The following is a 22,977-nucleotide window of genomic DNA, read 5'->3' as shown; positions in this document are numbered from 1 at the left end:
GTACCAGTGGAGTATAACCGACTGACAGTATCGGAGGCTGTGTCGATAGATGAACCCGCCGGTGGATACATGGAGATGTTGGAGTACCGAAACTCGGCTAGAGGGTATGTGATGGCTTGAAGACAAGAGTGCCATGGAGGGTTATCTGGAGACAATGTTGCAAGGCACCACCCTCAAGCAGAAGGCGTACGGGACTTTAGCGTCGTCCGAGATACAGGCAGAAACGATGGAGCAGTTGGTGAGCCTTCCATGGAAAGCAGTGGTGTTACGGTACTTCGAAGAAGAGATGAGGACTGCGCCAAGAATACACGCTCTCATGGCAGTACCTTACGTAAGAACAGAGTTTTAACTGAGGTTCGCCTGGTGCATGATGGGACTGACTCGCAAAGAATATGATTCAGAAGAAAGGAAGAGGTCGAAAGAAGAGAAGGTTTTCCTTATGACGAACCTGAGGGATCTGATAATCCAAGAGGGAGCAGCGGTAGCGTGTGCGAAGCGGAGAGACGCTCTCTGTTTCATTCGATTCATGATAGAGCAGATTTCAGTACCTGTATTCAACACTTGCGTTAAGATGCTGAAGGAAGGCGATGAGCGAGCGAAAGCCTTACTCTTGTTAGCACTGCTGGATATGCAGCAAAGCAAACCGATGAGGGTGAATATGAAGGAACCCGAGGAGTTAGAGCCCATGAGAAAGATAGACGAAATCAGGAGATTCTCAAACAGTGTCCGGAATCATAGGGATAGAGTACAACCCTTTCCTGAGTAAAGACATACGCGATTGCTTCTTCGATTATGAGCAGGCAGTGTTGCTAAGATTCTGGACGTCGAGAACTTTAATGATTGAGAGCGCTACCAATCCTCAGACCAAATTGGGACTGGTCTTGGAAGAAGAGGTGACTGCACCTTCCGTACCAAAATCCGACAAAAGAGTGGAGTTTGGGTTGGGATTCACAGATGAATTACTAAGAACGAGCTTGATGGCAGTGTGGGAATTGATGAGGCCATCATGGTGTCCTAGTCCCAACGCTGACTCGATATTACGGGCAACACAAGACGTGCAGAGGGAGCTGAATGCAGACTGCAACCTGCGTGACCTTAACATCATATATAATGTGATGATAACGGCCTATAGGAGCAACGGTGAAGATAAAGTGGAGTTGCCTGGCTGGGGACCAGAAGACTGGGTCAAACCTGGTAGCTGTCTGGCGGAAGTCTGTGGACTGTAGGGTCACGTTTGTGGAAGTCTGGACTGTGTGAAGAACCTAGAGAAACAACACAAGCAATTGACGGTATTGTTTGGGAATGTCGTGATGAAAGCAAGAACGGAAACGGAACTGATAGCGGATTGTCATGGAGGAACCGAGGTGAATCTAGTGACTGCACTAGGGTTCTACAGCAAGTTTAGTTCTTTAGAGTCACTATTGAATCTAGAACAGAGACATGAGATGGTCACTGCCATCAGTGTAGAAGTATTCCCAGGAGTTCTACAAACCGAGCAGAAACACATCGGAAAATGGAGGGAAGCGATCGAGGCGGAAATGAACATCAGACATAGTGAGACTTATTGTAGACCATCAGGAGCACGATATTTGGTGGGCTCGACATTGGCTCCAATGTGCAAGAGCAGATATCCGGTGCATTTTGTAGCTGTGGATGTAAAGAGTACGAGAACGATCGTGGATCAAGCCTTCTCAGTACCAAAGTGTGTGAGACTAACGAGAATGTCCGAAAATTTTTACGAGTTGCTATGTAAAATGTTCTCAGCGGTTCCAGAGAGAACAAAGGAGGAGTTGGAATTGATACTGGGAAGGAAGTTCATGGGATACGTGAGTGGGAAATTCAGTGACTTTGAAAGACAGAAACAGAGAGAATCAACTGTTACAGATTACAATACAGTAGGCGAGATTGATGAAGTCCACCGATTGATGATGGAAATGGAACCATTACTGGAAGCTTCGGGAAAACGCAATTGGAGGAGCATCATGTTGACGCATGATGAGTTTCCCTGCCACTGCTTGTTGCAGACTTGGTGGTATCCCAATCGTAGTAATCAGGTGTTGATCTGGGACTCTGGAGAGCTGCTCTCCATGGGTTTACCAGATTCATCACAGCCCATAACAATAGTGATAGTGGGAGTTATGATGGCGATACGATGGCTTGAAGCTCATGTGAAAGAAAACAATAGACAAGAGGCACCGACGAGAGAACAGTTGCGGAAATTGGATTGTCTAAAAGATTTAGATCTTTTCGAGACCATGTGCAAGATTCTAAACATTTTGATGGAAGTGAAAAAGATATGGTCTAGAAGACGATTGATGCCATGGTTCAGAGCTAACATGACTGCATGGTTGTACGAATATGCTAAAAAGCATATGTCGAAGCACGGCAGAGTGTACAGTGAATATCAGCTGGACATTGGAGCAGGAGCTTTCAAGCGAGCTTTCGTGACTCATCGGAATGCAGTGACCACCGCTGTGAAAAGAATTTCCAGGACAAGTGAACGTAGTGGAAAGGAGAAGGCAGAGATGTTGAAGGAAGATTTGGAGAGAAATGTGACGTTGTGTCTCCACAACAGCTTCTGCAGGAACAGAGAATCTAACGTGGATCCCCTACCTTGTTGCAAACAGAGGGTAGAAGAGCAGAAGTGTTGGAGGACTGCTTCCAACAGCGTCAGGATTGCTAATGATGTGTTGCAAGACACAGAAACTGAAAGTGCAGAGTCAGTATCACAGGAGGAAGAGATGGAACATTGACGAATGGCCGAAAAACGAGATGCAAAAAGAGACGAAATTAGAAGAATTTAGAAGTTTTAGAACTTCTAAACGACGAAAAAAGAAGAAAACAAAGGAGTGATGAAGAAAAAGTTAAAACTCAGAATTGTTTTATGTGTGTGAAAAAACTCAAGTGAGAAACCAAGCAACCAAGTTGTAATTGAAAACTGGAACATTTAGTTGAGCTTTGAACATTGAAGAATTTGTTGCATTTATAAATTTGCATTTTGGTTTTAGTTAAGTGGCTTTAGAGATACTTACTTACTATTTATTTAGAAAGGCTTGAGTAAAGAGTATATTTAAATATTCCAGCCTGCATGACTGTTTTTAATCAGCTAGGAGAACTGATCACTTTGTGGTGACATGAAAGGCTTGGGTAATCTCTCGAAGAAGGAGATTGTTTCATTGTTCTTTCTAACCACTGAGTTTCTTAGTTTTAATATTCAGGACAATAACAAGCAAGATTTCCGAAGGGAAGAAGCATAGTAGGATAATTTTAGCTTGTTGGTTGGCAGGACTGTCCTGCAAGCCAACACCTTTTAAATCTAGGTGAAAAAGTTTTTAATCAGGACATTGACATTGGAAGTCGGAAAAGATGTTTTTATCAATGTGCAGATTAATGAAAGAATTTGAAGGCTATAGTGATGTAGTATGATGCCATTTATATTCTGCAGTGAGTCGATGTGACGTGGATAAAAGTAATGTCGTGCATTTTGTAAATTCTGTTCGACGACACTGTACCTGTTTCACGAACATTGCGAGATTCAATGAGGACATTGACCGGACTGTCCGGGGAGTATGTGACATTCGACCAGAATTGACAAAAATGCAGATTCGGCACTTTGGAGTTTTTAACAGCGAACCTTCCGAATTGGCGATTTTGAAGGAATGAGAGCGTTATTGGAACGATTGACCAAACGGTGAAGACTAGAATATTCCGGTGTTTTAAATTTTTAAAATTTCGAAGTATGACGTCATATTTCTGAGAAACGTCAGAAATGGCCATCTTGGCAGAAAACTGGAAGAAAAACACAACAACATTAGTTGCGATAGCGAAAACAACGAAGATTGTGGTTAAAAAAACAACAACGAATTGCAGAAGTAGCATAGACCGCTCCGAGTTGCAACTATTGTGTCGCTACAATAGTTGCAAGGCCGTTGCGAACAACGGTGAAGGGTGGAAAACCAGCCTTCCGGAAGGAGAATAAAAGCCTTACTTCCCCGGATTCAGGAATCCGGAGGGGTCTCGGGACTGAAACTTTTATTAACTTATATAAATTTTTAGCTTCCCTATTATGTCCTGAGTTGAATTTAATTAACATCTGAATTCATTCTACTAAGATGAGAAGCTAGAAGTTGGGGGAAAGGGTTGATCCGTCTTCGATGGAGATGATGATTTTTATCTACTGAACAAAAACAATAATAATTCAATAAATAGTAGTAGCCCTGATTTTAAGAGTGACCTCGTGGTCTGGGGATACTGAGACCCAGCCATGAGCTCACTATTTCTGCATGTAATCTAGTTAATTTGAGTGTTTTGACCGAAGCCGAAAGCAGTAACGTTTTTGTCGACCCGATGTTAGAAAGACCACCGAAAGTACTGGCTTGGTAGAGACGGTTAAAAACATGTAAAGCTCTGTTTAGACGTTAGCCAGTCGTCTTAGGACTTAGTTTTATTTTCCGTTGATATGTATCTTCCGGGCGAATGTTACATTGACCGGTATCGCTAAGAAACTAGAGATAAGTCCAGATGAATCCTGTGAAATAAGTTATTTTCAAGAAAAACGTATATATCTGATTGCGCTACCCCTGCTAATTGCCAGGGAAATTTCTGTGTAATTATGTATTCTGTGGAAATTTATGTATTTATGATCAAATCCAGATCTTCGCCGTCCCAGACGACCGTGGAACAGCCGAAACTGGGAGTCATCCAAGGGGAACGAGTGGTCGAACCCTCGGTTCCGGAACTAAAAGGGCAGGCGAGCTTTGAGTCCGGTTCATAGGACGGTCCTTTGTAAACCAGCTGAATAACGATCTGGGAGCTCATGAAGACTTCATGGTGCTATCACCCAAACGCCGGTTTGATATGGGACAAGACGACAGACGTCGTACTACAGTTGGATGATGACAGGAGTCAGCACGATTTAGCCGTAAAACACCACCTGTTGAATCTGAGAATAAGGAAGAGAAATGACGTACCACCCACGAAATTGTCCGGAGAGAAATCCCCATGTAATTGGATGAAGAAGGGCCTTAGCCTTGCTTACAGCTGAGGAATGGAAGCACATGTGAGTGGGACTGGTCACTGCTTGAATACACTGAGTGAGCAACCAGTTAGCCAAATTGTACGTAAGATTGAGTAAGTCGGACAAAAATGAGATTGTAACATTCGCCCGGAAGTACATATCGACGGAAAACAAAGCTAGGTTCTCAAACGACTGGCCAACGTCTAAACAGAGCTCTACCAGCTTAATAGACGTAATGAATTTAATTAACATCTGAATTCACTTTACGAGGATGAGAGGCAAACTAACACCTTCAGCATGTTGGATGAAGAAGGGCCTTTGCCTTGCTTACAGCTGAGGAATGGCAACACATGTGAGTGGGACTGGTCACTGCTTGAATACACTGAGTGAGCAACCAGTTAGCCAAATTGTACGTAAGATTGAGTAAGTCGGACAAAAATGAGGTTGTAACATTCGCCCGGAAAACAAAGCTAGGTTCTCAGACGACTGGCCAACGTCTAAACAGAGCTCTAAATGCTTTTCACCGTCTCTACCAAGCCAGTTCTTTTGGTGATCTTTTCAACATCGGTTCGACAAAAACGTTACTGTTCTCCGGATTCGACCAGAACGCTCAAATTAACTTAATTACAAGCAGAAATAGTGAGCTCATGGCTGGGTCTCAGTATCCCCAGACCACGAGGTCACTCCTAAAAACAGGGCTACTACTACTTATTATATTACTATTGTTTTTGTTCAGTAGATAAAAATCATCATCTCCATCGAAGACGGATCAACCCTTTCCCCCAACTCCTAGCTTCTCATCCTCGTAAAATGAATTCAGATGTTAATTAAATTCAATTCAGTACATAAAAGGGAACTTAAAGTTTGTGTAAAATGATATGAGTTCCAGTCCCGAGACCCCTCCGGATTCTTGAATCCGGGGAAATAAGACCCTTATTTTCCTTCTGGAAGGCTGTCTTCTACCCTTCATCGTTGTTCGCAACGGCCTTGCAACTATTGTAGCGGCACACTAGTTGCAACTCGGAGCGGTCTCTGCTACTTCTGCTTTTCTCCGATTCTGATTCTCAATTTTCTTGTTGTTAACGTTGTCGCAACTATTGTTGTTGTGTTTTATTTTGGTTTTTCTCCAAAATGGCCGTTTTTGAGGTTTCTCAGAATTATTACGTCACCATTTCGAATTTTTAAAATTTAGGAATTTCCAAATCTTTCAGCCTTCACGATTTGTCTAATCGTCTGAATAACGCTCTTAATCCTTCAAAACCGCCAATTCGGAAGGTTCGCTGCTAAAAACTCGAAACTGCATTTTTGTCCATTCTGGTCGAATGTCACATACTCCCGGACAGCCCGGTGAATGTCCCCATTGAATCTCGCAATATTCGTAAAATTGGTACAGTGTCATCGAACAGAATTTACAAAATGCACGAGAATACTTTTACCCGCGTCATATCGACTCACTGCAGAATATAAATGGCATCATACTACATTGCTATAGCCTTCTAAATTTATTCACTAATCTGCTTTTTGAGGATATGACTTAAGATAAGACATTTTTTCTGACCTCCAACTTCATTGCCATGATTTAAAAATTTTTTCTCCTAGGTTTTAAAGGGCGTTAGTTTGCAGGACAGTCCTGCCAACCAACAAGCTAAAATTATTCTACTACGCTTCTTCCCATCGGAAATTTTAGTTGTTATTGTCCTGAAGATTAAAATTAAGGAACTCTGTGGTTAGAAAGAACAATGAAACAATCTCCCTCTTCAAGAGAATGCCCAAGCCTTTCATGTCACCACAAAGTGATCAATTCTCCTAGTTGATTAGAAACAGTCATGCAGGCTGGAATATTTAAATATACTCTTTACTCAAGCCTTTCTAAATAAATAGTAGGTGTCTCTAAAGCCACTAACTAAAATCAAAATGCAAATTTATAAATGCAACAAACTCTTTAATGTTCAAAACCCAACTAAATGTTTTTGTTTTCAATTACAACTTGGTTGCTTAGTTTCTCACTTGTGTTTTCGTCACACACATGAAACAATTCTGAGTTTTAACTTCTTCTCTGTCTTCACTTCTTTATTTCTTCTTTTTTGCGTCGTTTAGAAGTTCTAAAACTTCTAAATTCTTCTTATATCATTTCTTTTTGCGTTTTGTCTTTACGGCCATTCGTCAATGTTCCGTCTTCTCCTCCTGTGACATTGACTCTGCTCTTTCAGTTTCTGTGTCTTGCAACACATCGTTAGCTATTCTGACGCTGTTGGAAGCAGTCCTCCAACACTTCTGCTCTTCTACCCTCTGTTTACAACAAGGTGTGGGATCCACGTTAGATTCTCTGTTCCTGCAGAAGCTGTTGTGGAGACACAACGTCACGTTTCTCTCCTAATCTGCCTTCAACATCTCTTCTTTTTCCTTTTCACTACGTTCACTGGTCCTGGAAACTCTCTTCACCGCGGTGGTCACGGCATTTCGATGAGTCACGAAAGCTCGCTTGAAAGCTCCTGCCCCAATGTCCAGCTGATACATACTGTACACTCTTCCGTGCTTCGACATATGCTTTTTTTTGCATACTCGTACAACCATGCAGTCATGTTGGCTCTGAACCATGGCATCAGTCGTCTTCTTGCCCATATCTTTTTTACTTCCATAGGAAGGTTGCGAAAAGTCTTTTTTTTTCCTGTGTTAAAAAAAATGAAACATTTTTGCAGCTTCTTGAAAGTGAGAAGAAACATTACATCTTGCTTACAAGTTTGAAGAGATATTTGCAAATTCCTTTGCATCGGGGAACTTTTTGTAAGCATATGAGAGAAAATAGATGGATTATCAAAAAATTTTTATTGAAAAGTTTAAATGATCATTTTTTACAAATCCATAATCATCAAAAAATTAGTCAATTTGTCTAAGCAAATCAGGTTCATATTTTGAGTTTTGTACTTTACGAACACTTTTCAGAAAAACTGATTGGATAGTTTGTATGGAAGCTAGTTTCTGTTTAGAACATAAATATTGACCTTTGAACTTTTGAGTAACAGTTGTTTTTTTGCAACACTTCGCATTTTTTCTGTTCCTTTCTATTTCATATTTTGATAAAAAGCGCGGTCAAAATGATTGAAAATTTTGTCAATTGATGAAATAACATTCGAACAAAGTCTGTTTTGTACAGTGTAAATTTGATATGTGAAATGAAAATTACTCAATCGTTGTAAGACTTGATCGAAAGACGAACCAATCAGAAGTATGTGGATCTTACAATTTTCCAAAGAACATTAAGAATTGTTGATAGAGACACAAAACTTATGAGTTACTATATACTTTTCGTAAAAGTCACTGGAAATGGAAATAAATAGCGAAATTCATTATAATCTGAATAAAAGCTGGAAAGAGCTTGACACATAGCTGCAGCCATAATTTTTGCTGAGAACTGTGGATTTATATAGGATCACTAACACCTACACAATTCCATATTTGAAAAGTTCACTAAAAAATTCCATTTATAGTTCTATTTCCGTTTATGGTTAAATGAATGACTCATTTTGAATACTTCCATGTTTTGTTTAATCTCAAAATCATTCTCTCATTTGTCTTCATCCGATCTTCTATTGAAAAATGTACTCGAGCAAAGGCACTAGTCCCAATAATAATGAATTCTCAAATAATCAAATAAGAATTGGGAGATTTGCTTGGTCCCAAAAACCATACGAGGGGAAAACTTATTTCGAACCCTGCTTTCAATTTTTCAAGAGAAATGAGTTGGGAAAAATCGAAAAAAAGACAGCTCGTCTATCTTGGTGAAAAAGAAGGAGAAGCAATCTCGGCAATTAGAAATACCTTTATTCACATTGCTGAAAACCTTGGACTCGTTCCTTTATTGGAACTCACTTCTGACAAGCAGTCAACTATGGAGCAGGAGCTTACAAACTGCAACAAAGTGTATGACATAGCAACTTACAATAGAAGACAAGTTTGTGTCATGATCAAGATGTACAATGTTAAGAAACCTCCCTACATTGAGATTCACCTCTTCACTGCAAAAGAGAAAGGAGCAATGAAACAAGTTGTCTATGTCAGCTATACTTTGAACGAATTCAAGAACTGTCTCAAATTTTGGGAGATTTTATGTTTGTAGAGAACTGTAAGGTACAATAAATTGTGTTCTTATGTTTTTTGTTTGTAATTTAGTTATTTATCTTCAAACTCATTTTTCAGTTAGTGTTCGCGTTGACCAGTATCAGTTGGAATATTGGTTTTTCAAGATTTTGAATCTTAAATTTCACAATAAATTGGTATTTTTTCATATTTTTCTAGATGAAAAGTCCCAAAGATTTTCACTAACAATTATAGAATCACAAAAATTACCAAACCTGCAGAACTTTGACGTAGACTCACAAATAACTAAATTTGAGTGGACTCTGCATAATGGTAGAAGAAAAATTCACAGAGGATTCAGATCCGATACCAAAAAAATAGAACATATAGAATATCGTAGAAATGAAAATCAATGGAAAAAAATCAATCTTTACAATTACAAAGAGAAGAATATGATAAGTTATTCGATATACTTCCGTCATTATTAGGATAAGTACAGACATACAAAAAATTTTGGATCTTTTTTGACGAATGCACTGTAGAAATTGAACGTACGGAAATTGAATGAATTTCAAGCAACTTCTGAGATTAAAAAGCAAGATTTTTTGTCAAATACGAACAGAATAAACTTATTTCTTTGTACCTGTATTGTTTTGGACCCGGACATATGTTTGAAAGAAATGGACCAAAAATTTCCTTTTGCAGGACAAATTGGATATGGAATTTCCCGAATGGATTGTTTTTTTTTGCAAACTCCAAAATTCTACATGACTCTACTGGATCTGTGAAATCTACTACAAAAAAAGGACCTGAAAATGGTTATTTTGCACCTAGTCTCCCCAGTTTATGCTTTCACTTGAATAATTTGCTGTTTATATGATAAAATATTTGCTTCATCAGTTTATGCATTGTTCAATTTTTAATCATTTTAATAAATAAACTCCAGAGAAAACAGTTAACAGAATGAGTCTGGTTTTTTTGGATATTGAATTTACTGAAAACAAAATAGTGATAGAGTTAGGAAATTATAAAAAAAGACAAACTGAAGGATATTCCTTTCTTCCTCCCAAAAATTCAAACCAACATCCCAGTCTTCTTGGTGTACAAACATCTTCATGGAATCAGTTGGAGCAGCGGTCACGAAAAATATACTGAACTTGAAACATAATTGAAAATTTAGTAGCAACAGAAAAGGACTTTTTTGCGAAACGTTATGAAAAATGTAAGATTCTGTCAGAGTTTTTGAAAACAAAGATTATTAATTTGGATGACTACCCTTGCCCAAAAATTCAGTTATTGGTACTTAAAGATGAAGAATGTGATTGGAAGTGTAGCAGCTACACATTTTGATATGAAAAAACTCTTCAATGTGCAGAAAGAAAAGGTTTTGCATACGGAACATGGACTCGAATTTTTTTAAACAAATTATAAATCAAAAAACTTTGAAGTACTACCTTTTTTAAACTTTAATTAAATGTCATTGTTATTTTTTTCTTTCTAGATTTTAGATGGTTGATCAATATGACAAGCCTGTAAGTTCAGGAAATTTTGTTTTTGATGAAGAAAATCATGAACGAAAATCATGGAAATTGTTTGGACGTACATGTAATAGATCTCTTTTAGTTTTTCTGTGCCAATTTTTTTGTTATACTTTTGATGCTAGTATGTGCAACCGTTCGAATTATGTTATCCACAACATGTGAAGAAACAAAAGTTTGGGTAGCTATCTTATCAAGTACAGTCGGTTATATTCTACTTCCTCCAAAGCGATGAAAAACTTAATATCAACTAAAAAACGAATTTTTATTTTCTTAGTTGGTGTAACTGGATCTGTGAAATCTCAACTTGCTTTTAATTGGTTAAAAATTGGTACTTTTCAACCAGCATTCGATATATTTTCTTAATTTTATCAGCATTATCAACCTCTTTATAGTCAAATGCAAAAAAAACATTAAATTTGTCCAAGGAAGAGATTTTGACTTAATCGAAAATCTTCCCAATAACGAAACTAAGTATCTGCTTTTACTTGATGATTCTTGTGAAAAAATTTCAAATTCCAAGCAGTTTTTTAAAAGTTGCCACGGCTGGAAGGCACATGGGTCGGAACAAAATATACATCAAACACAATTTGTTTCATCAAAGCAAATAGGTAAGAGATGTAGAATTACAAAATACACACATAGTCTTGTTCAAGTCTTTGGGAGATGTTTTACAAATCAATACATTAAATCCACAATTAGGTCTAGGTCTCAATTGAAAGAGTGGTATCAAGATGCAATATCAGTTCCGTATAGTCATTTACTTATTGATTTAACCCCAAAAACAGTTGATTCACTTAGGTTTTGCTCTAGTAGTGGCTCAGTTCTAACAAACTCTTACTTAACAGCTAGAACAGAGACAAAATTTTTGGACGATGAGTACACAATACGTCTGTATTCTCCCAATATTTCAACAATTTTCCCTAAAACTTCGAAAACAATTCATTTTCAATTGTCCAAAAGGTTGTTTAGTTTTTCTGAGAGTGTTTAGTAAACCTATTAAGAGTAGAGCTTCGAGAACTTCGGTAAGAAAACGTAGTGAAAAAAAAATTACACAAACCAACGCGAAAAATAACTCCTCTAAACAAAAGAAGAATTATTTTAAGTTCAACTAAAGGGTTACAATTGATATCTATCATCATCATTTTTGTCATTAAATGATTGACATAGTATGGAACAGTTTATTTTAATTCCGTACTCAATTTATCAATCACAAAGTACAATAAAACAAAAATTGGAACAAAAACAAAAAAAGGTGAGATTGTAAAAAATTTTTGATGTAAAGTGCTGTAAATGCGAGGTTGAAAACGAGTAACAATAAGTACCTTATTGATTCAATTTTGAATTCTCCTAGAATTAAACTCAGCCAGTCGAACAATATCATTTTAGATAATCGAGATACAAAAGAATCTATTGTAGACTTTATGTGTGCGCTAAAGCGAAAAAATACCAATTTTTTAGATATTTTCTTTACTATTTTGGAAGCTACTCAATTTCCTCCTAATCTTGTGATTAACATGAATGCCAAAGAAAAAAACAGAGGTACTTGGATCCCTCTCAAAATCTGAAAAGGTAAGATTGAACAAATTTTATTCTAAGGGAAGAGCTGCGTACAGTTCTATTCAAACATGAGTAAAGCGAGTGGTTTATAAAAAAAGAAAATAGAACAATTCTTACAAAACAAGACATTGTACACAAAATTTGGTCCACCAATCAGTTGTTTCCCAAGACCTCAACTTTTTTCTATATATATCAATGAAATTTGGTGTATGGACTTGGCTTTTGTAGACAAGTTGGCAGTCAAAACAATGGAGTCAAGTATCTATTAGTTTCTGTAGATATTTTTTCGAGATTTGTCAGAGTTCAAACCATGAAAACAAATTATGCCAAAGACACTTTACAAGCTTTCAAAAAAATGATTTCTCGAAAAAACACTGCTGAAAAACTTTGGGTTGATAACGGAACAGAATATGGGGGAACTTTTAAAAACTTTTGCCAGCCGAAAGAAATTGAAGTTTACTCAACAATTAGTGAAACAAAAGCTGCATTTGCAGAGAGAGCAATTCAGTCTTTAAAACATATAACATATCATTAAATATTGAAGATCATGGTGAAAAATTTGTTTCCAAATTGCAGCAATTTGTTTCTAAATTGAACTATTGCAAAAATCGAACAAATAGAAAATCTCTGATTTTTTATCAGTTTTGCATGAAAAATGTTCATCAAACATACTAAACCAAAACTCAAAATTGGCAATAGAGTTTCAAAAACGATGTTCCATTCCGATTTTCGAAAAACGATGTTCCGTTCCGAAGAGGATACAAGCCACAGTTTACAGATGAAGTTTTTGAAACTTCGGCAATATCTATAAAAACACCTCCTACATACATCATCAAAGATCACAAAAAGAAGAAATTCTGGGGAAATTTTATGGGAAAGAGCTGAGAAAAAGTTCAGATTGAAGGTAAACCATTTTTTAAATTGAATTTTTATCGATCAGTTGTCATGAATTCTTTTACTTTTGAGCTAGTTTCTAATGCTTCTTGTAATTGTTATCCGACAAATAGTCTTAATTCATTTACAAATTTTTTACCGGAACAAATACATCTTAAAGGAGAATGGGAGGTTGCTATTTCCCCTTCAATATGGTACGCTTCATTGTACCAAAACGTTACTGAGGGAAAATTTACTTTCATAGATGGGCGAGAAAGTCCTGAGGAAAAAAGAAAGATTTGACCGATGAATTTTGAACCTAGATTGTTGCCAATAATGACACTGTTAGAAAACGTATAGGCGTACAAAAATCTGAATATAACGGAATTTATGTAACAGTAGATAAAATTACACCAAAAAATTGCCATTCATTTACCTGAGGATCAATTAGTGTTTATAATTCAAAGTGCTGATTTGAGTAACATTTTTCGTTGTGACTTAGAACAAAATCAGACATTGGGTTATCATGAAAGGAAAAGGTCCACATTATTCTTACGATTTTATAAGAATACAATCCCGAATGATTTTAGTGATGTTATAGAACATAATATAGGAGGTGATACAAAAATTCTTTTACTTCGTTGTACACCTTTCAATTCCAAAGTAAACAATGGAGACATAACATTTACAAGACAGAACATGAATAATCAATCCTTTACGAATCTACAATTTAAAAAATTATTAAAAAACTCTTTCCACAGCATTAAAAAAAAACTAAGGGATACAACAGGTGAAATTTTTCCTTTTGTATCCGTAGGAAGTACACGAGTTGTTCTCTTGTTTCCTAAAAATTCGGTTAATCATTTTTAATTTATACTTCATTGCTCAAACGATTGCTCAAAGTGCAGTTAATTTTCTTATTTTTTGTGAACATACAAGACAGGTTTATGTAACAGTCGCCCACTCAAGTCACATATGAGGTTAAAGAAAAATAGGCCCTATAATAATTTGGCTCAAGAGTCAGGGACACTATCTCTTGCGTTTTTCTACCTCGAACGGTCGGAGCCAATTCGGTTTACTTGCGACATGAGACTAAAACCCTCGTTACAACTTAAAGGCCTCTACCAAAACACCCTCCACTCTAGAAAATAAGAACGACCCCATACTTAGGTCTCAAAACAACCAAAATACGCAAGCGCCGTTAAAAACAGGGTCGGAACATTCAGTTTTAGTTGCTTATTATTAGACAGTGGAACTTCGATCCATTTCAGATAGATCAACTTAAAACTCTCCTTACCTCAACATAAAAATTACAAAACACAATCAAGAAAACTAAATTGGGTACTCACATACCAGCACACTCGAGAATTGGAGTAACTAAAATAACTAGCGACTCTAGCATAACTGGAATTAAATATAACTTGAGGAGTTTGTAATTAATAAGTTCCAGCAAAGGAAAGGAATGGGGCTATTTCGTTTCGTTAAAATTTCTTTTTCGTGACCTCGGATTTCATCCGAGTTCACGCTCGAGCCCCTTTCCTTCCCTCTCAAGACTCAAGAATCCCTGACTGAGCTCCCTGCTCATTTGGTGTTCCTTACCTTTGAGGTGCTAGGCCCTGTTGCGTTTGACACCGTGATCTGCCTTAGCAGCGCTTCCTCGTCATGGGAACTGATTACAATCTCTTCCCACGCTTTTAGTTGTTCGTAGGATCGCACCCACTCCCTCTGCTCTTGCAACCTCTTTGCCTGGTTTGGCAAACCCTTCACTTTCGATTCCCTGTTCAAGCAAAAGTAGTTGTGAAGGCTCAGGCTCACGTTCTTCGCTAAGTCCTCTTCCAATATTGATTCTCTCCCCTTGGTATTATCTCTAGACACCCTACCAACTCTCTTCCAACCCGTCGTAATCGCATTTCGGTGGGACAGCAAAAGTCTCTTGAAGGCTTACGGTCCTATCTCCGCCAGGAACTGCCGATATTTTTTCTGATGTTTCTTCATAGGGTCCTTCGTCACCGCATATAACCAAGATGTCAATGTCACTCGAAACCACGGTAAGATTCTTATGCGGCTCCATACGTGCCTGACCTCCATCGGTATAGCGAACACTTTGCATGCAGTCTCAAACAACTCAAGTCTCCTGCTATAGTCAATAGCGTGTATCGACTCCGCTGTCGGTGTCTTCGACTCCCGATATTTCGTCACGTTCTCTTCGATCCATCGCAACGCCAATAATGTACTCACCACCAGGAGGTTCACCTTTTGCCGATGATTGGGTAACCCGATCGACCGATTTTTTCCACGTCCCATAACAAGCAGAGGTTTGAGTGTTCCGGGTACCACACAGTCTGTGCCAGACATTGGCATGGACATTCCCCATGCGTGATATCGATGCTCCGGAGGCTGCGTTCTCCCGAAGCATCCAGCAGAGGTTCCAACTTCATCACCTTCTCATGCGTCATATCATTCTCCTCCTGGGCTGGGGCACTATTCATCGGCTTCCCGATTGTGTTCTGCCTCTCAAAGTCACTCGTGTTTTCACCTTCCAAACTCAAGAGTTCTTCTCCTCAGATTTCACTCAAGTCATTTCTTTGTTCCCTTGGTACAGTCCCCAGGATTTTCCTCAACAGTCTGTGTGAATGGTGCGACACTCGAGCCTGTCGTACGCACTTGGGTACCGAGAAGGCCTTGTCTATTAGTATCCTCTGGCTGGAAACCTGTACCATCGCCATGTGTAATGGATAGTGGCTTCCACATAGGTTGGCCATGACAAATCCCACCAAGGACTTCGCAATTACTGGCAGACTATAGGCCTCGCTCACGGGAAATACCGTCTCAAGTCCCAGCTTCCACCCTCTGATGTGCTTCTGAGTTATTTGCAATACTCCAGGCCATGATTTCACGCTTAGCGCTGTCACCAAACGGTGCTCAGACACCAGCATCTCCAGAGACTGTAAGCTGCACATCCTCGAGAAGAACCCCAACGCCGTTGCTATATTCTTAATAGTGTTCGTGTAACAATCAGCCACTATCTGCACTTCACTTTTCTCTCTTTCTGTTACGTCGCCAAATCAACCGACCAGGTCTTCACCCTGGAAGGACTGCACTCTGAACCATGATCGTCCATCACAAGTGTGCTCTCCGCCTCCACACGTCAGGTCAAGACAACTACCGGGTTCCAACTTCTTTACTGATCCCAGTTTACTCATTGCCTCACCCGACTCTTTATTCTGAGGCAGGATCAGCTTGTGTATTACATTCAGAGTTCCCAAGTCTTCGTTTTTTGTCGGTGACAGCCTCACTCACTCCGTGACCTCTTCAATCAAGCTTGCGTAGGGATGTGGGCATCAAGATGGTCTCAGCAACTTCGAAACTGTTCCTAAATTCGTAATCAGCATGTCATTCCCATTCCCCATTTTCAATTCACTCTCTTGTTCGAGCACGGTACGCTAATCACCTTTGACATCCTCTCAAGTATCAGGCCTAGGCTCGGTTTTTCTTGTTCCATTGAATCAATCTCGATTATCTTCTCTGTCCAAAACTTTAACAGCTCCGTCACTTCGTGATTCCTGTGAGCGCTCCCTGCCTCTGAATCCAAGAAAGGGTTGTACGCTATCCCCATTACTCCAGACACATATTGGTATTCTCCCCGTTTGTTTGGTTTCGAGTAATCTTCAGCCGAGGCCAACTTACGATGCACGTCATGTCCCTCTTGGAATTTCATGTTTTAGTATCTTCGTATTTCGTCAAGTTTCCCATGATTCTCTAGAGATTGCCTGGAGTCATCTTCCTTTTCGATCCCCGTACTCTGGTACACGTTCAGTTTGACCGTGGAGACTCTCCTTTCCATAGTTTTGCTCCCCATGGCCTTCTGATGACACACTTGGACGGTACTGTTGGTCATTACTGACATTATCCACCTCAAGAAACAAGTGGCATCTCTTCTTCTCGCTAGATTCAAACCGGAATTTTCTCTGGCAAGATGCTGAACCAGCATCTGATAAACCTCTAGACTCTTGTTGCCCAGCTTCAACTTATCGTGTGAAGTCAACTTCTAACTCTATTCCCACTAGGCTCCATGCAAACGTCAGCTGCCCCGCGGGATTTGCCATCAATGGCAACGCGGACGAGGGTGTTCTCATCGCCTCTTCGAAGTAGTCCCGCAGCAAGTTCTGCCAAGTTCGTTTCAGCTGGCTTCCCAATTCTAAATTATTAATCTCGGCTTTTTGTTGTGTAGCCCAATTGCGATGCTTGCGGGACACCCCACGATCGAGCCTCCTCAGGCAGTCCTCCAGTTCCTTCATTGTCTCCAGAGCCATCCACCAAGGTCGAGCCGCATTCCTCGTCGCATTCTTCTCAAGAGGATCGCTGGCCACTTGTTTCCCAATAGCCTGATGCTTGCTCGAGATCCATTCCTTGCCAACATCTACTTCCCTTGTTTGTCCATTCGTCGAACCCCTTTTCGTGCTCGCCTTCTGAGGTCTGAAGTCTTCTTTCGTCGCCAGACTCGTCGATACCTCCATCTGTTTCACCACCTCGGCCAGCCACATTGGTTCGGAGCTGCCATTTCTGGCCATTGTCTTCCGCCGCGCTAGAACCATGGTATCCCTCAGATTCTTCTCAGAGACCGCATCCGCCGAGGGGCTATTCAACTCTTCTACCTCCCTTTTCCTCTTTCGAGACCTCAGACCTTTGCTTGGGGGTGTCATCACTACCATCACTGATTCGACATCTTTGTCCCGGTCCAAACCTTCCTACTCTTGCCTCCCTCTTCTCGAGCCTTAAGGATATTAATATCTTTAATCATATTACTAGTCTTAAACTTATCCTCCCTTTCAACCTTAATCATTTTATTGTCAGTTTTTTGTTTCAGAGTAGAGCTGTCTTTGCATTCATCATCTTTGGTCTTCTGCTCCGTTTCCCTCAGCTTGATCATCTTGCTCAACAACACCTTTCTCGCCTTTTCGTCCAGTCCGGTGCCCATCAAAACTGGTTCCCCGAACTTCATCACCGTTTCCCATAACTCTTCTTGGAAACTCTCCAGCGTAGCTTCGGTTTTCGCTTTCTGGTTAAACTCGCTCAAGAGTTCTCGCCACGCCTTCTCGTCCAGAGTATTTAGGAACATCCATTTTTTGCCCTCGAAGGCATTCTTCTTACTTTCTTTGGCACTCATGAGGATCATTCCCATAGGGGGTTTGCTGGTCAAGGGTAATTCCAGGTCTTTCCGAAGGGATGCCAGGGGTGGCGTGGCCGTGTTTGCCCAATCTTCCCCACTCAAGTCTTTCAGTAACTCAAGCGTATTGAAGTACCTTTGAGCTGGAGCTTCGCCTGGTGTGTTTCCCACCTCGATGTCTTCTCCCGCCTCACTGAGAGTTTCATCCATACTCTCTCCTTCCTCTGACTCAGCCCGCCCTCTCTCAAGTTCGTCTTTCAACCTATCCTCAACGGGGTTGTTTCTTCTATCTCCAGAGGTGCCTACTGACAAAGGTGAGGGGGTTGCCGGGTCCAGCTTCTTAAATTCGCTAAGGGCTACATACAAGGAGCCCGCTGCATCCAGCTGTTTCTCTTCTTGTTTCAACTCCACTTGCTGCAGTCCGTAGGGCGCCCGGTACTTCCTCGAAGGCGAACTTCATCTCGTCTTTTAGAGCGATATGTCCCTCTTCCAGGATCATTCTTCCATCGTCCCAAACCAGCAGCATGTTCACCAGATCCGCTTGATTGAGCTTTCTCAAGATATCCCGAACCTCGAACTTTGGAGGCATTGAACCTCTCATCTTCTTTGCTTGCGTCGTTCATGAGCTTATCTTGATCTCACACGTGTGGAAATAAACTGCTGCTAAGTATCCGATAAACAAGGGATCCCAACCATCGGTGAAATCCTTCTGCTGCTTCTCCACTGCGGCTCTTGCGTACAGGGATGGTACCACCAGTGGGCTATTCATCTCCAAGGTCATTCTCCTGACCATCGGGAACTCGGGGACGGTGGTGGGTAAAATTTCTTTCTTTATTAATATTTCTTACTCATTCTTTACCAGCTCGAAACTCCCTTTCCACGCCGGAAATCTCAAGATCTCTCGTTTGTCTGCCGTCAAAAGATTCAAATGCCAGAACTTGGGGTAAGTTTCAATGGGACCTTCACGTTTCCTCCCCCATTCTGCATTGCAATTGTCCCCGGAAAAAGATCACTACTAACTCGGGATCCTTGACTTTCCCGAAGAGCACCGTGTCGCTCATTCGTGCCCTCAGCTCGTCTTGTATGCACCATTTCAACGCCGTTCCGTCTAGTACACTTATCAGACTCACGTGCACCACTGAGTTGCGGTATGCCGCAACGAGCGGATCCGGAAGGCATACGTCATCGCCGGCCCATAGATGCAGGTTAAGACCTCGCCAAGCCCCCTGATCAGTCCCATCGGATCAGATCTCATGGCCAAACACAGGTCAGTCAATAGAGGAATGCCACCATTCGCCTCCATCCATTCTTCTCTTGTCTTGTGTTCCTCTCTTCGCCAGTCAGGTATCGATTTTGCATCAAAAGATACTCCACCAGCAACGTCTTCAGTCCGGCGGTGCACCTGTACGAGTAGGTTTCTGTACTCGGGTGAGTTTTCCCCATCGACAGGGGCTCCCATATTTCATCAACCGATGAAACGCCACCAGTTCCCCGTGAGTTAAGAGTACTAGTGTCAGGTACCCATCAATTCGAAGTGTCTCCACACCCCTACTGATTATGTACGCCGGACCCACGTTGAACAAATACCTGGGATAAACCAAGAGCCAGCAAGAGGTTTATAGGCATGTTCCAGCTGCCCCTCAAGAAATTCCCATATCTGCTTGATGAGTGGTGGGATAAACCTGGGATAAACCAGAGCCAGCAAGAGGTTTATAGGCATGTTCCAGCTGCCCCTCAAGAAATTCCCATATCTGCTTGATGAGTGGTGGAGCATTCTTCCGCGTCTTATCGGTGGCGTTCTCAAGCCTTGGGGTCAGGAACGGCCACCTGCCTCTTTCCTGCGTCAGACGGTACCCCATCGATTCCAATTGGTTTTCGGCCGCAGCCACGTTCTTCCCTTCATTGATTGGTCCCCTCGCTTTGCTGGTGGAGCTCGTGATCGTCAAGTCCATACCTCGGAACCATAGGCTGGCTGTCAGGTGGCTTATTATTGGGTGATTATCCCTTATCTCCGGATTGAGTTCAACTGTCGAGCGAAATTCGAAATCTCGAGTAAGAGGACCGCGTCCAATACAATGAGAATGTCTGCTAACTCGTAGAACCCCCTCAAGGTATGAGACACGTCCGCCCACGCCGCTGCCAACTCCGACTTAAGAAGTTTCAAGTTTGTCGGCTCCAGTCCACGATTGGGGGCTGCCATCAACACCCGCCACGCGTTCCCTTCAGCTATGAGGATCAAGATAGCGTATACAAACTGCAATGCAGGCGACATGCTCGCGTACCCTGGGGACGTTGTGAACGCCACCTTTGTCTTGGATCCGAATCGAGAAGTCACATTTTCTTGCACCTCATTCATCGCAGCAAAGAATGTCTGGATCGCTTCCCAGATCTTCTTGGGCGTTGGCGCGTCACCTTTCAGATGCTCCAGAAGTCCCGCCGCATGCAAGTGATCATTCCTTCCTGCAAATAGCAGCAGCTCAGGCTCGCAAGGCATTGTTGACTTAATCGCCACCACTGAGTCAGCGTTTGGTCCAACTCCGCACCGGGAAGCAAATAAACTAGGGTTTCCGGCCAAAACAGCTTCGGAGACGTCCCCTCGAAATCTGAGCCCGCTACGATGATTACCCTTGCGGCTCCTGGATCTGATCGATCTTAAACTGCCAATATCTTGGCCAAACGTGAGTTTCCACAGAGTTCTCCATACCTTGGGTCAACTGCTAGTTTTGAGCCCTCGTAGGCGGCATCTGGGAATCCCATGTCTTTTGGCTCCAGCAGCTTGTCCACCACTCTCAACTGCGCAGGAGTTGCCACCCTGATTCTGGCTATGCTTGTTCTATGCTTGGGGGGGGGCTCCAATGGGAGCCCTGGACTCCCCAACAGCTTGAGCGGCCTATAGTTGATCGGTCCCATTATCGAGTTCATCGTAATCTCAGTCAGATCTGCCATCTCCATCATCCTCGCTCTTGACAAGTGCGCCTTGTGGGTTTTTATTCAATCCACACAATGGTTCCTACTCAAGTCCTCATGCGATACATCCTTGAGTCGCAGGACCTTCGCTAATTCCTGCCTGCACTCCAGGTCCTCCAGGTCCAGTTCCTTTATCCTCTCGAGATATCGCGCCCGGCTCGTCTCAGCCGGCCCCTCCACTACCACCACCGAGGATACCACCGAACTTTGGGGGCGTAGATGACTCTGCCTCTTCGGCCTCCATCGGTGTGGACCCCGGTTGTCGGGACCGGCTGCTCCATGAGCTGACTCTCGAGTCGACCCTCGCTCCCAATTGACTGGATAGGGGTCCAGTGGCAAAGAAAGGGGGTATAGTGGGTGGACCGAAAGTGAGCTGACTCTAGCGCATTTCTGTGCCTCTGGAGGACACCATCCAGCCGCTCCGAACCCTTGGGCCTGTCAAAGTGAAGGCCATCCGATGATGCATCATCCGGGAAAGATCGCTCCATCATGTCTGCCACGTCCAATAATATAACGGGGAGCACGCAATGTATTTGTCTAATTATCTCATTGATGTTGCGCACCTTCTCGTTCATCTCCGTTGCGTGCTGGTCGCTCTGCATGTTGTATGGGATAGTACAAATCGTGAGTATCACGGGATCCAGATAAATCCTCAACTCCTCAAGAATGCAAGTCATTTTCTCGTGCAGTCTCATCACCTTTATTGATTCCCCTCTCGACGTCATTGGTTCCCATCATCAGAGTGACCGTGTACATCTTTACCATGTGCATGTCCAACATCTCTAATGACGCCAACATCCGAGGTGTTGCGGCTCCAGAAAAGCTCAAGACTCCCACCTGCCAATGCGACTGGATCCGGGTCAACACACGTATCAGGTTGTCCCCTATGATTAAGTGGACCCCCCTTTCTGGTAATCTCGGCTGTGCGTAATATTCGGCCCAAGACGCATCATGGAAGCAATCCCTTCTCGCCCGTTGTGCCGTGGTCCAATCCATGCGGTTGTGCCTGTGATAACTACCATCTGTGTTCTTCTTGTAGCTCGCGATTATGACATTCCTGACTGGGTGGTCCCTCCAGGTGGAAGATCGCTCTTGTCGTATCGAATCATCACGGCTTCTCAACTGTAACCTATCTTGCAGCTCCTTAAGACGCGATGAACTCCTACTGATTTGGCTACTACCAAGGGTTGAACTCGGGGTATATCCCGGCAAGGTGACCTCCATCAATGGCCTTATCGGTTGTGCCTCTAAACCGCGCACGGAGGACACCTGCTCGGGTGGTATCCACACTTCCAGTCCCTCGTTCATATGTTCTTGAGCTGCTCGGTCCAAATTGAATCGTCCACTGGACCTAGGAACTTCATCTACCTCCATGCGCGCCTCTGGCCTTGATCCTGCGGTTGCTTGTTCTGTGTTCCTCGTTCCCTTCTGTTTATGCCTCGCAAACTCTCGTTATCGCCTCTGAATCTTCTCTATCTCCGACTTCAGTTGTTCACAGTTCGCCTCGTTTTCGCGTACCTTCTGCTCTAACACTTCTGCTCGTTTTCGCGTACCTTCTGTTGGTAGTCTGCCCTAATCATTATGAGATCACGCCTCGCCTGATCCCTCTCAAGGATCGCCTGATCTCTTTCCAGGTTTGCCTAGTCCCTCTCGAGTTTCGCGCCATCCCGGTCAAGATTTGCTTTGTCTCTTTCCCTCTATGCTCTTTCCAGATCCCTCTTTAAGTTGATGAGGTCCGGGTATGCTTCCTCCGTCTGCTGGGACCGTATCATATTCAG

The sequence above is a fragment of the Symsagittifera roscoffensis genome, chromosome 3, assembly GCF_963678635.1.
Source record: "Symsagittifera roscoffensis chromosome 3, txSymRosc1.1, whole genome shotgun sequence".
Classification (NCBI taxonomy): domain Eukaryota; kingdom Metazoa; phylum Xenacoelomorpha; order Acoela; family Convolutidae; genus Symsagittifera; species Symsagittifera roscoffensis.
Note: the sequence above shows the minus strand (reverse complement) of the source record.